At 40.9% G+C, this 14,515-nt stretch overlaps 1 protein-coding gene and 1 long non-coding RNA gene across 6 annotated transcripts in view; one reads left to right on the top strand and one right to left on the bottom strand.

The window, feature by feature from the left end:
- Positions 1 to 14,515, top strand: part of TBC1D1 (TBC1 domain family member 1) — a 216,860-nt gene that overhangs the window by 11,087 nt on the left and 191,258 nt on the right. The window lies entirely within an intron of this gene.
- LOC131507701 (uncharacterized) overlaps positions 1 to 14,515 on the bottom strand; it is a 72,293-nt gene that overhangs the window by 19,766 nt on the left and 38,012 nt on the right. The window lies entirely within an intron of this gene.

The following is a 14,515-nucleotide window of genomic DNA, read 5'->3' as shown; positions in this document are numbered from 1 at the left end:
AAACTCATAGACTGCGAGATCATGACCCACGCTGAAGTTGGATGCTTAACCGACTGAGCGACCCAGGTGGCCCTAGAAAAATTAATAGTTTAATTTAATAGTTTATTGGTCTCTCCTGGACGAGAAAGTCAGTCACATTCTGATTTGCTGTCCTATTGATGCTGACCTGCCTGGTTCCTAAGGAATGATAAGAAGAGTAACATAGAAGTAAAATTTTGATCTGGTTGTGCTTAGACTTCTAAAAATATGTATCCTCCTCTCTCCCATCTTAAAAACAAACCCTCTACTGACCCCATATCCCAATCCAACTTCCTGCAATTACTGGCCCAATTTTCTGCTCCAGTTTTTTTTTTTTTTTTTAAGTTTATTTATTTATTTTGAGTGAGAGAGGGAGAGAGAATCCCAAGCAGGCTTTGTGCTGTCAGCACACAACCTGACACGGGGCTCGAACTCATGAACCGTGAGATCATGACCTGAGCCAAAGTCAGGAGTCAGATGCCCAACCAACTGAGCCACCCAAGCGCACCTTCTGCTCTGTTTGTTAAGAGCTGTCGTGGTGCCTTCACTTTCACTCACCCATTTTCTCCTCTTACCAATTGGCCTTCTGTCCTCATCATTCTGCTAAAAAGGCTCATATCAAGTCACTAGCCACCTCCAGCTTCTGAGATCTGGTGATCCCGTCACTGCTTCTGTCATCCAATTTCTCGGTAGCTTTTGGCATCGTTGGCAAGATAGCATTTCTTCTATCTTGAAACACTCTCTTCTCTTGGCTTTTGGAGAACTATACCTTTCTGTTTCCCTTTCACTTCATTAGTGGTTTCCACCCAGACCCCTGTGTTTGTTCTTCCTCTGCTTCTCAATTCTGAGTTTTGTTTTGTTTTAATATTTTATCTTTAAGAAATCTCTACATCCAATATGGGGCTTGAACTCACAACCCCAAGATCAAGAACCACATGCTTTACTGGTTGAGCCAGCCAGGCACCCCTCAATTCTGAGTTTTATGTTCCCCAAGTCTCAGTCTTCTACATTTCTCTTTTCGGTCCTCTTTCTGGATGAGCTCATCCAGTCTCATAGTGTCAAATATCACCTGTTTGGTGCTGACTCCCAAAAGTGAACCTATTGCTTCCAACTCGTTGATGACTTACAGACTTGTCTAACCAGCTGCCAACTTGACTTGTCTACGTGGCTGTTGCATAGGCATCTCAAACTCAACCTGGTTAAAAAAGAACCCTTGACTTTCCTCCCCACCAACCTGTTGCTTCCTCAGCCTTCTGCCGTTCGAATGTGGCAATGACAGTCGCTCCAGCCAAAATCTAGTTGTCTTTTTCAATTTTCTTCACATTCTCTTTTGAATTATTCAGGACCTGTTCCAAATCTGCCACTTCTCTGATTCCATTGCTAACCCTGAGCTCCAGGCCCCATCTTCTCTCATCTGGACTGCTATAGTACTTCCTAACTGTTCTCCCTGTTTCTGTCCTTGCTGCTTTCTCCACCAGCCAGTCATCCAGAGAGAACCTGGAAGCACTTTTAGAAAAGCTATGAATTCATGACACTTCCCTGCCTAAAACCTCTCTTGTAACTTTCCCCTATATATAAACTAGAATCCCGTGTCCTTGCTGGGGCGTACCATGCGGGCCTTGTTCCTCACATTCTTTCCAGTGCTGTCTGGACCCCAGCCACCCTGGTGTTCGTATTCCTAAAACATGACAGCCCAATTCTTCACTCAGGGTCACTGCATTTATTGTTGCCTCTGCCTGGAAGATTCTGCTAGTTCCCTAGACCATGATGGAGTTGGTTTAAACCTTATCCTCTGGCCACCCCGTTAAAAGTACCCCCACACTAATCACTGTGACTTCATCTGCTTTTTATGTCTTCATAATACTTATTAGCATCTGAAATTATCTTGTTTGTTGATAGGCTTCCTTGTTTGCCATCTCCTCACCTGCCTAAACTCCTAAGAGAACAGGACAGGGCCTTTGCCTATCTTGTTCATTGCCAGACCTGGGCACCCAGAACAGTGCCTGGTACATAATGGGAACTTCATGAATGAATGAAGTGAGTGAGTGAATGAATGGGTGAGTGAGTGAATGTTATCTTTTTGTGGTTATTCTTGGGGATGTGATTCTCCTTTCTGTTTTTGATTTTTTAACCCAATCTCCTCTGGAAACCCCACGTGCAGCCATATTTGTTTATTTTCCTATTTCACCTTTCCTTTCTCATGAGGACAGATTTCTCTTTGTTCGGTCAGGATTTTGTTCTCAGATACTGTCCCTCTCTCCCCAGCTCTCCTGAGCTTCTTTCCTCCCAGTCTTTGTTCATAAAATGGTATTCATTCGCTCTCAGCTCTTTGAAATCTGTGTAGTTCTCATCCTTGCTTTTTATGAACTCAAAATTTTCTTGGCATTTATTGGTCACTATTGTGGGAAAGATTTCATGAATATTGAGCAGTCTATTACTGAGAAACTTTTGCTTGTGTGTAAGGTAAATCCTTTTAGCAGTGACTTGAGCCCATTTTTTTGTATAAGTCTTTGTTTTCCAGAATAAATAGTTTTTCCGATTATACAGGCAATAATGTGAAATGTAAAAAAAAAAAAAAATTAGTACAAAAGTGTTAAAATTTAAAGATTCCTCTTAATCCTACCTCCTAGAGAGAAACCAATATGAACAGATTGGCATATATTCTTATTGATATTATTTTTTATTACATAAAAAATTTTTCTATATGGAATTAATTTATATATTCATTTTGACCATTTCTTTTTTAACTCTGTGCTCTTTGTCTCTCTCTCTCTCTCTCTCTATATATATATAATAGAAATAAATACACACACAGATACAACTATAAATATAGATATACCTTAGACACTTTTCATGGCAGTTAAAGTACATCTTTTGAGTGATTGCACAGTTGTATCAGCAAGGAAAAAGGAAGGGTTGGTTTTATAACTGTGGCAAAGCCGCTCTTGGGTGACAGCATCATCTTTGGTTAGCTTTGATGAGCCATTGTCATTATAAAAAGAGAACATAGACAGGATGGGCTGCAAGTGACTCAGAGATGTCTAATCTGCTTAGCATAAGAAACAAACAAGATTTTGGAGCCACAAAAGCAAAAATAAGCAGTTGGGACCGCATCAAACTAAAAAGCTTCTGCACAGCAAAGGAAACCACTAACAACAAAATGGAAACCTGTGGACAGGGAGAAAGTATTTGCAAATCACATATCTGATGAGGGGTTAATATCTAGAAAATATAATGAACTCCTACAACTCGAGCAAAAAACCAATTCGATTAAAAAAATGGGTAGAGGAACTGAATAGACGATTTTCTAAAGAAGTCATACAAAAGGCCAACAACATGAAAAAGTACTCAATGTACAGGGAAGTACAAATCAAAACACAATCCTAAAGATGTCACCTCACACCTGTTAGCATGGCGATCATCAAGAAGACAAGAGATAACTAGTGTTGGCAAGGATGTGGAGAAAAGGGGTTCCTCAAACATTATTAGTGGGAATGTAAATTGGCACGGCCACTATAGAAAACATGTGGAGGTTCACCAAAAAATTAAAAATCGAATTGCCTGGGATCCAGCTATTCTACCTCTGGAGATATATATATATATATATATATATATATATATATATATATATACATACACACATTTATATGTGTATATATACATTTATATATATACACAAAGAAAATAAAAACAAGATCTCAAAGAGCTGTCTGCACTTCTGTGTTCATTGCAGGATTCTTCACAATAGCCAAAGCACGGAAGCAGCATGGAAACAACTAGGTCTCCATTGGGTAAATGGATAAAGAAGTTGTGAGATGTGTTGATAAAGAGTTGTGTGTGTGTGTGTGTATACATATATAATATGTAATGGAATATTACATATATAATATGTATCACATAATATATAATGGAATATTATGCAGCCATGAGAAAGGAAATCCTGTCATTTGTGACAACATGGATGGACCTTGAGGCCATGATGCTAAGTGAAATTAAGTCAGAGGAAGACAAATACCATATGGTATATGATATCACTTATTACATAGAATCTTAAAAAGCTAAAAGCATAGAAACAGAATAGAATGGTGGTTACAAGGGGCTGGGCGTAGAGGAAATGGGGAAATGGGGTCAAAGAGTATAAACTTCCAGTTATAGGGTGAGTAAGTTCTAGTGATCTAATGTATGGCATGGTGATTACAGTTCATAACACTGTGTTGTATACTTAAAAGATTCTAATGGAGTAGAACTTAAATGTTCTCACCCCTAAAGAAATGGTAATTATCTGGTGAGATGGAGGTATTAACTAATGTGATGCTATGCTTTGCTATGGTGGTGATCATTTTGCAATAGATAAGTGCATCAAATCAATACCTTGTACACCTTAAACTTACACAGTGTTAAATGGCAATGATATCTCTGTAATGCTGGGACAAAAAGATACACGAGAACAATGAAAAAATAAAGTGAAATAAAATAATAAAAGACAAGACAGGAACCACAAAGGGTTTGGAGAAAGCCAGGCTTCAACACCGAAGTATGGGAAGCTGAGGCCAATTTTCAGTGGAAGAATTGGGGGAATGGCCAAAGTCTTCTAAGAACAGGAGTTCAGATATTAGTTTTTAGTTAGCCGCAGTGGTGTATTATGTTGCAGTAATATATCTCACTCCTCTCTCACCATGGCCTCCGCTTGCTGATATCCCCAAATAACTATTAGCATCTACTACACAGAAGAGGTCGTGTGAATATCATTTGGGGAAATCAAAGGACAGCGGCTATGTGGTCTGTCTGCACAAAGTGAGCAGGGAAGGGATGAGTGGTAAGAGTGATTGGAGGTAGGACAGGAAAGAGAGCCAGTGGTTGCTGGGGTCTGGAAGCTAGAACAGAGGGAGCAGAATGAGCCATGGACTCTCAAGAACCCCCTGGAGAGTTTGCGATGGATGCTGGCCTTCTCTTTCCCCACCAGAAGAGATTTTGATCCAATTCTTTAATCTCTCAAGTGGCAGAATGGACCCTGCTGCTTATCTGGTCTGTATATGGATGTACCATAATTTAGCCAGCCCTTATGAATAGTCATTTAGACTTTCCCTATTTTTATTATATAGTTTTTTCTGCAACAAAAACCTTGTGCAGCTTTGTATCTGCTTCTAAACAGAAATAGTTAATTCATAGAGATTAATAGAAACTATGCTGCCTCCTCAAAAAAAAAAAAAAATGTTTTTGGTGATCCCCTTAGCAGCAGTCATGGCTTGGAGCCCATAGCTGCCCTGTGCTACCTCTGTGATGCTAAATTTCAAACCAGAGATTACATTTTAATTATGATGGCATGTCTTGATGAGATTCAGAGCTTTGAAAAACAACTGGAGACAAGTCGCACATGCAAGTGAATAAATGTCACATCCATGTGATTTCCATTCTCAGAGCTCGATTTATGACACTTGGACTTCTGAAACCTGTTCTTGCCTTTCTCCTTCCACGGTATTATGGATTTTCTGAGGATTGCTTATAATAAATGAGGTCACTACCACTGACTTTTACAAGAGGAGATAAAGCTGTATATTCTATTTGTGCTTTATGAAGCAAGTAAAATTATATTAAACAAGATTTTATATTTTTCTTTCTTGGCTTTTATGTCTTCAATAGTGAATAAACCAATGTGATCGTGGAGTGGTTCTGGCGTCTTCTTTGTAAGGCTAGCCTACAGTTTTTGATCAGTATCCAAAACCCAGATGTACAAAAAGCATACTTCATCTATCAACTAATTGTAAATGACGCTTTTATTTTTATAAGTACACAATATATGCTATTTTAAAATTTCTTATTACATCCTCATATATATAACTTTTAAAAAATGTTAATTAGTATAATTCAACGTAATTGTCAAAAAACTTTTCCTTTAAGGTTTTAGTTGATATTTTATTTGTAACAAAATGTCAAACAGGGAGAAAAGATGTGAAAGAAAATGATTCCTATCTAGACGCTTGAAGACTTATTCCTTACCCCCCACACATACACCTTTTTTTAAATGAGAAATGTGCATTTTAGAAATAAAAGGTTAAAAAGAAGAAACAGACCAAAGAATTTTGAGGCCATAGATTTTAATTTGATCAGACAGTTTCTATACAGTTAACTATACTGCGAAAAGAACATCTACTCCTATTTGAAACTCAAAATGTGATCACTAGTTAAAAATGCATTGCATATTTCTCAAAATAAATACAATAATGTAAATTCAAAATCTGCTATATCATCTGTTTCATAGTTGAGATATGTGAATTTCCCCCTCTTTTGACTCTTATCAGTGCTGAGTGATTACATTAAATTATCTATACGGACTTTTTTTTTTAAGTTTACTTATTTATTTTGAGAGAAAGGGGGGGGGGGAGCAGGGAAGGGGAAGGGAGAGAGTATCCCAGGCAGGCTCTGCACTGTCAGTGCAGAGCCCAACACAGGGCTCAGACTCACGAACCATGAGATCATGACCTGAGCTGAAACCAAGAGTCAGATGCTTAACTGACTGAGCCACCCAGGTGCCCCATTTATACTGACTTTTGGAAGTTAACAAATCATTTTCATCACAAGCAGAATGGTCTTATTTAGCTTTGCTACGACTGGTGCGGATTGATTTCATTCAGGAAACATTACCTGAACATGTACTATATGTCAGACACTGTGCTAGGCCTAAGGGGTACAAAACCCAACCAACTGTCCATGCCCTTGAGGAACTTAGCATCCGGGGGCCCTGAAAGGGGGGGTGAGAGTTTGGAGGACAGTCACAGATGCTTCAGTATAACCTGGTAAGGGGTAGTGGGGATCAGTTGTATCCACGGCACTAGATGAACTCTCCTCCACCTGGGATTCCAGGAAGCTATCTTGGAGAAGATGATGTGTAATCTGAATCTTTAAAGAGGTATGAGAACCAGGTGAAGATACAAGGCACAGAGCCATGGGAAGCGTGAGGTGGGGAATGGCCAAAAAGAGGAGGGAGGATGAATGAATAGGTGTTTGGCCTTAGTGGCTGGCTGAGATGGGGAATTGGAAGAATAAGGGTGGTGACTTTCATTTGGGGCTTGTGGGGTGTTGGAGTTGTTTGAGGGACGCCCCATGGGCTGAAGCTCAGATGAGTAGTCAGGACTGGAGATACATGAATGGAGCCTGTGCATGGTAGTTAAAACTATGAGAGTGGGTGACAACAGTAAGGAGAAAGGAACATCGGGGAACATGGTGGGTATTTTAGGAGGTGGGCAGGGGAAAGGGAGTCCGAAAGGGAGTATCAAGACAGGAGGCCCATGAGAAAGCAGTATCCCAACAGCCAAGACAATAGGGATTTTCAAGAATAAGGACAAGGACAGCAGTGTCAAGAACAGTAATGAAGTTTGGATGGCTAACAGCTTGACAAATGTTCCCTAGTTGTAGCCCTGTGGGTGTGCTCCCTACAGGGGGACCTTTGTTTCAGTGGAGTAGCAGCAGGTCAATGCTAGATGCCATCGAAGATGGCACATCAAAGACATTGAGATGCTGTTGTGACTTCTAACCCAACCCAGGAAAAAAATATGTGTGTATACACACACACACACACACACACAGATAGATTGATAGACAAAATTTTCATTCTGCTTGACCTAATTTTTCTTCCTTTTTCTATTTTTATCTCAACGCCATTTGTTTGTTTGTTTTTTTTTTACCATCCCCACCTTTTGACTGTAAAAATAATGGCCACAACTAATTTGCATGGCTCTATAACTTACAAAATGCTTTTACATACATCATTGTATTTGATATGCTCACCCACCTTTTGAGTTGATACTGTAAGTGATTTATAGTTACTTAGGGTGAAGGCTCACACACATGGGGTCCTGGATGCCTTGTAATTCAACCCCCCTTTTGATATTTAGGAAACTGAGGTTCAGAGAGACTTAGTGCCTTATGTCAAATGTCACCCCTCTCTGGAGGGTCCTCGCATCAGAGACCAGCCTCCTGATTTTCATTGCATGATTCTAATTATAGGGTGGGGACATTGGTGAGGTTCAGGCAACCATGTTAGCAATCAGTACAAAAGAAGCTTTGACCCATCACCAGCTAAGATCCTGTACATTTAAACCATCTTCCCTCACTCTAATGCCATTTGCCTGTAGGCAACTAAACCAAAGACCCTCCAGCCTCATCTGTGTTAATTGCCTAAGCTTCCCTCACTGTGTTCCCGCTCATGTCCCCTACTATTGGAATTTGTTCTTTTTGCCTGGGCAGTATTCTATTACTTAATCTATCAATAGCCTCTTCCTTTGGTCCACTGGGAGTGACCCATGGCTAATTAGCATATTCTGTTACCTTGGCTTCAATGATTGGTTCAGGGGTGAGTTTATGATCCAAGGCAAGCAAGTCAGAGTCGATCTTGGAAAGACAAGCTCTCTGCTGGGGCTGCTGGGGACCACGTGGCCACTGCCTGGCAAGAGCCTGTGTGAATGAAGCCACCATGGAGGCAGCACAGTGATGGATGGGGTAGCTGGGCCCTGATGATGTCATCTCCGCACTGGGATCCAGCCTGCCTGGGAGCTGGAGCTCTCCCTGCACTTTCAGATGCAGGTGTCCAAGCCAGGAAAGTCCCCATTTATGCCTAATCCCTGTGGGTGGCAGTTGCAACCACAAGAACTTTAATAATTCTTTTCTTGTTTTCTTTCCTTTTTCTTTTCTTTTCTTTTTTTTTTTTTTTTTTTAGCTCATTTGCCCCATGTCTTGACTTGACCCACTGGGTTTGATGGTTGCATTCTCTAGGATTTGCTTCGGACCTATCCTCTTACTCTGGGCTTTTTTAAAGAGGCTGCACTTGCTGGTTCCTGCCCCGTCCCCCCTCCCTCCTCCCCAAACCCTTTCCTGGGCTGTTTTTCTCATCACTGTGCTATGAGTCAGAGTTTATAAGTTTATGAGCAGCCTGTGCTTGGTATGAACTGATTATTGCTGTTATTAATAATGGCAGAAGAAATTCCTACCATTAATGCTGTACTGTTTTATTGTGGTAAAACACGTATCATGTAAAATTTATCATTTTAACCATTATTAGGCTACAGTCTGGTGGCATTAAGTACATCCGCTATGTTGTACAACTATCAGCACCGTCCATTTCCATGACTTTTTCATCATCCCAAACAGGATGTACTCTGTACCCATTAAAAGTAACTCCCCATTTCCCTTCTCCCCAGACCCTGGTAACCTCTATTCTACTTAGTGTCTCTGTGAATGTGCCTATTCTAGGTATCTTTTTAATTATTTTATTTTATTTTATTTTATTTTATTTTATTTTATTTTATTTTATTTTAATGTTTATCCATCTCTGAGAGAAAGAGAGAGACAGAGCACAAGTGGGGGAGGGGCAGGGAGGGAGGGAGACCCAGAACCCGAAGCAGGCTCCAGGCTCTGAGCTGTCAGCACAGAGCCCAAAGCGGGGCTCCAACCCACAGGCCGCAAGATCATGACCTGAGCCAAAATCAACTGACGCTCAAGTGACTGAGCCATCCAAGCACCCCTCTAGGTATCCTAAAGAAGGGAGATCCTGTAACATTGGTCCTTTTGTGTCTGGTTTATTTCACTTAGCAGAATATTTTTAAAGTTCATGTTGTAGCATGTATCAGAATTTCTTTAAGGCTGAATGCATTCCATTGAGTGTTATAGTCCGCATTTTGTTTATTTGTCTGTCACTTCATGGGCATTTAGGTTGATTCCACCTTTTGACTATCGTGGACAATGCTGCTATGCACACTGACACACAAGTGTGTGTTGAAATCCCTGCTTTCACTTCTTTGGGTTTATCCTGAGAAGTGAAATTGCTGGGTCAACCCTGCACTTTCTATGTGCCAGGCACTGCTGTGCGGTGTATTTTATGCTCATTATTTTCTTTAAGTTTCTCAACGACTTTATGAGGCAGTATTATTATTGTTACGCCTTTACAGCTGAGGAAACTGAGGCTCAGGGAAATGAACATGCCCAAGGACACATCCTTTTCCATGAACAAGCCATGCGTGTTGGACTCCAGAGGCTACCCCTTTGTTACATCAGAATGCTTGGCTGCTCTAAAGTCGGCCCTTTAGGCCTCCAAGAAACACGTGTCATACCCTGAGTGCCAGATGCTGGGCTGCAAGCTGGAGGACCTAGCCGCGTGTTCATCGTGCCCACGGTGCTCTTTAGTGACTCGAGATGAAGGGCAGTCACTCCACAGCTTATAGCACAGACTGGAAGGTGCCTGGCCCGTCTCTCGTGATGCTGTCTTCTCTTCTCCATTTGCATTGCTGGGCTTTATTCTCGCCTAGCTGGTGACCAATTTGGCCAGCCCCTTTCAGAGCATGTACAGCTGCTTTCTTTTGTGAACCTAATCCTGTGTGTAGGTGGAGGGAACAAAGAAACAAGCTAAAAACAAATTTACATGTTTCTTGAGGTTAAAAAAAAAATGAGACATGACCATTGCAGATGGTTTGGGGAAAAAAATAGAAACATATAGCAAAGAAAATAGAAACTACCCTAAAATTATGCTATTTGGAGATCAATTGTTTTTGATGAAAGTTTAAAATAAATGAACAAGATGCTATATTATCCTCTATTAGGAAAGATCAAAGTATTTTGGCATCCATTTACTCTGTAAAACTAAAGGGAGAAATTGGCCCTAAAAGTCCCCCCATCTACCTCTAATATGTTTAAATTACTCAATTCAGTTACTGAAGATTTATGTCTTTCTGTTTGGAGGACATTCATCCTACAGAATTTGCCAGATGGTGCCCTGCTATGGCTGTATGATTATCCATCATCATTAGAAGGAAATGCTCTATAATCTGCCTACATTAACTTTAAACTGTTTCAAAGGCATGCGTGTGCTTGGGAAGAAAGGTACTACATGAGGAAAATGCACAGGGAGACATTTCTAGAGAAGATGGGGAATTCTAGCAGTAAACAATATCCAAACTCTAATGCCAGAAGCAGAGAGAATGTAAATGGCAGGTGACAGGATATACCCCAGGACATAGATTCCTTCCCTTTGTGCCCCCTGTAGGATACCCTGTGCCCCCCATCCCTTAGGTCAGGTTGCTGTGCCTCCTTATGAGGCACATTTAGCTCCTTAGGAGCTAAATGCTCCTAGCTTTAGCATTGCTCTTCAGGGCTGCTAAAGTCCTATGGCACCTTTGTCCGCATAGAAAAAGTCATCCCTTCTTTCCTCTGAGAGGAGGCAGCCCTGCTCTACAACTTGGCCAGTGGAGCAGTGGTGAGTTCACTCTTGACTTGTTTTCCTTGGCCAGGCACCCTTGTTCGGTGAGCAACACGTAAAACTACATAATGGTCCTGGCTCTGTCTTTTCTTTTTTTTTCTTTTTTAATTGCAGTCTAATTAACATACAGTATTCTATTAGTTTCAGGTGTACAATATAATGATTCAGCAATTCTATACATTCCTCAGTGCTCGTTGCATTCCCCATCCACCTCCCCTCTGGCAACCACCAATTTCTTCTCTGTATTAAGAGTCTGGTTTCTAGGGCGCCTGGGTGGCTCAGTGGGTTAAGCAACTGACTTCAGCTCAGGTCATGATCTCACGGTTTGTGGCTGTGCTGACAGCTCAGAACCCGGAGCCTGCTTCGGATTCTGTGTCTCCCTCTCTCTGTTCCTCCCCTGCTCGTTCTCTGTCTCAAAAATGAATAAATGTTAAATTAAAAAGAAAAGAATCTGGTTTCTTTTGTTTCTCTCTTTTCTTCTTTCTTTCTTCCTTTCTTTCTGAGAGAGAGAGAGAGGGCGCAAGTGAGCAAGGGCAGAGAGAGAGAGAGAGAAGGCAAGAGAGAGAAGCAGGGGCTCACCCGGAGCAGGGCTTGGACTCACTTGATGTGGGACTCGAACTCACGAACAGTGAAATCACGACCTGAAATCACAACCTGAGCCGAAGTCAGATGCTTAACGACTGAGCCATGCAGGCGCCCCATTTGTTTTATTTTTTAAATTCCACATATGAATGAAATCATATGGCATTTTTCTTTTTCTGCCTGACTTATTTCACTAAGCATTATACTCTCCAGCTCCATCCATGTTGTTGCGAATGGAAGGATCTCGTTCTTTTTGTGTTAGGGTAGTAAGTCCATTGTGCGTATGTATATCACACATCTTCTTTATCCATTCATCTCTTGATGGACACTTGCGTTGCTTCCGTATCTTGACTATTGTAAATAATGCAACACGTGAAGCTTTATGTAATGTTCCTGCCTCTGCCTTTTTAAAAAAATTTTAATATTCATTTTTGAGAGAGAGAGAGACAAAATGTGAGTGGGGGAGGGGCACAGAGAGAGGGAGACAAAGAATCGGAAGCAGGCTCCAGGCTCCGACTTCTCAGCACAGAGCCCGACGTGGGGCTCAAACCCACGAACTGTGAGATCATGACCTGAGCCAAAGTCAGATGCTAAACCAGCTGAGCCACCCAGGCGCCCCTTGGCTCTGCCTTTTTGAGGCTTGCCTCTTTCTGGGGACATGGAGGCTGTATATAGTCCAGATGTAGGTGATGCGGCTCCATTTCTAGCCCTGGCAATGTGGTCCCCGATTCAACACGCATTTATTGAGCTCTGTCCAAGCCTAGTCCCCACGGAAAGCTACTTGGATCTGGACATTAATCCTGCCTTCTCTTTGGCCACTGCCACCACCAGCTCTGTTTTTTTAGAGGCTAGTATTTTCAACAAACTCCTCTAAGCCCTGGCTGAATTTACTTGAAGTAGTTTTGCCTCCAGGTGCTTGAATTATCATTTTGTAATTATTAGTAGCGATTCAGATTCACACAGACTCCTAATATAGTCAGGAACACATCAGCGAGATCTTCCAAAGCTATGGTTCCATCTAAAACTCTCTTCATTTCTAATTTTTTTTTTTTCATTTGAAGCTAGTTCACTCTCCTTCTGCTAAAACAAATTTTGTTTCTTCTTTGGGTCTCTGTTCTTAAATTTACCAGGGATATTTGGTCTCAAGTCTTTCTCTCTTTTAAGCTACTCCTGAGGAGTCTCTCTTACAAATATTACTACTTAACTCGTATTTTCTTTGGTCTGGAGGGGCCACATCCATGGTTCCAGCTTTAAGAGGCATCGTTAGTTTTTGCTTTACCACAGTGATGTGTGTGTTAAAGCAAAACCAGCAATCATATTGTCTTAGATGTGGTGGATGAATTTTTTTGTGTTAGAAACAATCATTGTGCCACGATGCAAATGAAATGTAATTTTATGGAAATATGTGATACAGTGTGAAGCAGAGCTGCTTAGACACAAATCCGTAGGTTTTTATCTGGTTAATGCAACTTCAAAAATATTGGTGGCTTGAATTCAGGTCATTTTTGTCCCTTCTCCCAAACAGTAATGATTGATATATGACAAATGTGGTTAAAAGCTGCACTCTAGAGCCACTTATTAGCTTAAAGACCTTAGAAAGTTACTGAATTTCTCTGTGCCTTAGTTTCCTCGTCTATTAGACGAGGATAAAAATAGTACCACTGTCTTGGGTTGTTGCAAGGATTAAATGAGTTGATACGTAAACTGCTAGAATAGGGCTAGCACATCGGTGGGTAATAATTGGTGGGTAAGTAGGAATACTTACTACTGTGTAAGTATTAGCTAGTATATGAAAAACACTGGATGAGGATCTTTTGGAAGTCAGACAAAATGTAGGTATGCATTTTTGTAGTGTAGTGTTACTTTTTAAATGTGTTGGCTAAGCTAATTGTGATTTCAACCGTGATAAATACCAAATGTTTAAATGTTCTAAAACAGAGAACTGTTTTATTTTTGCAATTCTGTTTTATTCTGCAAACTTTTGATAATTGAGTGACCCCAGGAGTTTTCCACCTTAGATGGGAAACAGAGTTATCAGAGTCAAGGTAAGGGTAAGAAGAAGAATCTGAATGTTTCTTTGACATCTCATTGGGTTTTGTGTTTGTTTGTTGTTTTGACATCTGATTGTTGAATCTCTTCCTCTGTTACTTTTTGTAATCCCCTGTGGCCAGATACTCTGCTCTGTTTTGCTTCTTGCACAGTTTGTTTGGATTTTACTTTCTCTCTTACTCACTGTAAGGCAGCCAGCTCTCGCAGTGGGTACCGTTTAGAAAATTTAGATCTCAATTTTGCAGCTTGTCTGTGCACAATAAACAGTCAACCTATGCCAGTTTTTTTCCAGGCTCTTTTTCCAGGCAGAGGAAGGACAACTGGCCACGCTGGGCAGGAATGCCCTGTACTCCGCAGTGGGTGGCTAGGAGCTGAGCTAAAATACAAGAGAGCCAACCTCAATCTAATTTTTTCTTTCACAAATTTGGATATCATTACAACTGAAAAATTTGTGGTGGCCACTTAATTTCCCTTTTTACACTGTTGTTGTTTTTTTTAACAAGTTACTTCTTGAAATTCGAGGTCGTACACACCATGAGCAGCATTACCTGAAACGTTGCAAGATCTTCCTGAAAGGTGTCTGGTCTGGGTTTGGGAACTGTGGGTAGAAAACAAGGAATT

This window comes from Neofelis nebulosa, chromosome 3 (genome assembly GCF_028018385.1).
Source record: "Neofelis nebulosa isolate mNeoNeb1 chromosome 3, mNeoNeb1.pri, whole genome shotgun sequence".
NCBI lineage: Eukaryota > Metazoa > Chordata > Mammalia > Carnivora > Felidae > Neofelis > Neofelis nebulosa.
This window is presented reverse-complemented; position numbering and strand designations above follow the sequence as displayed.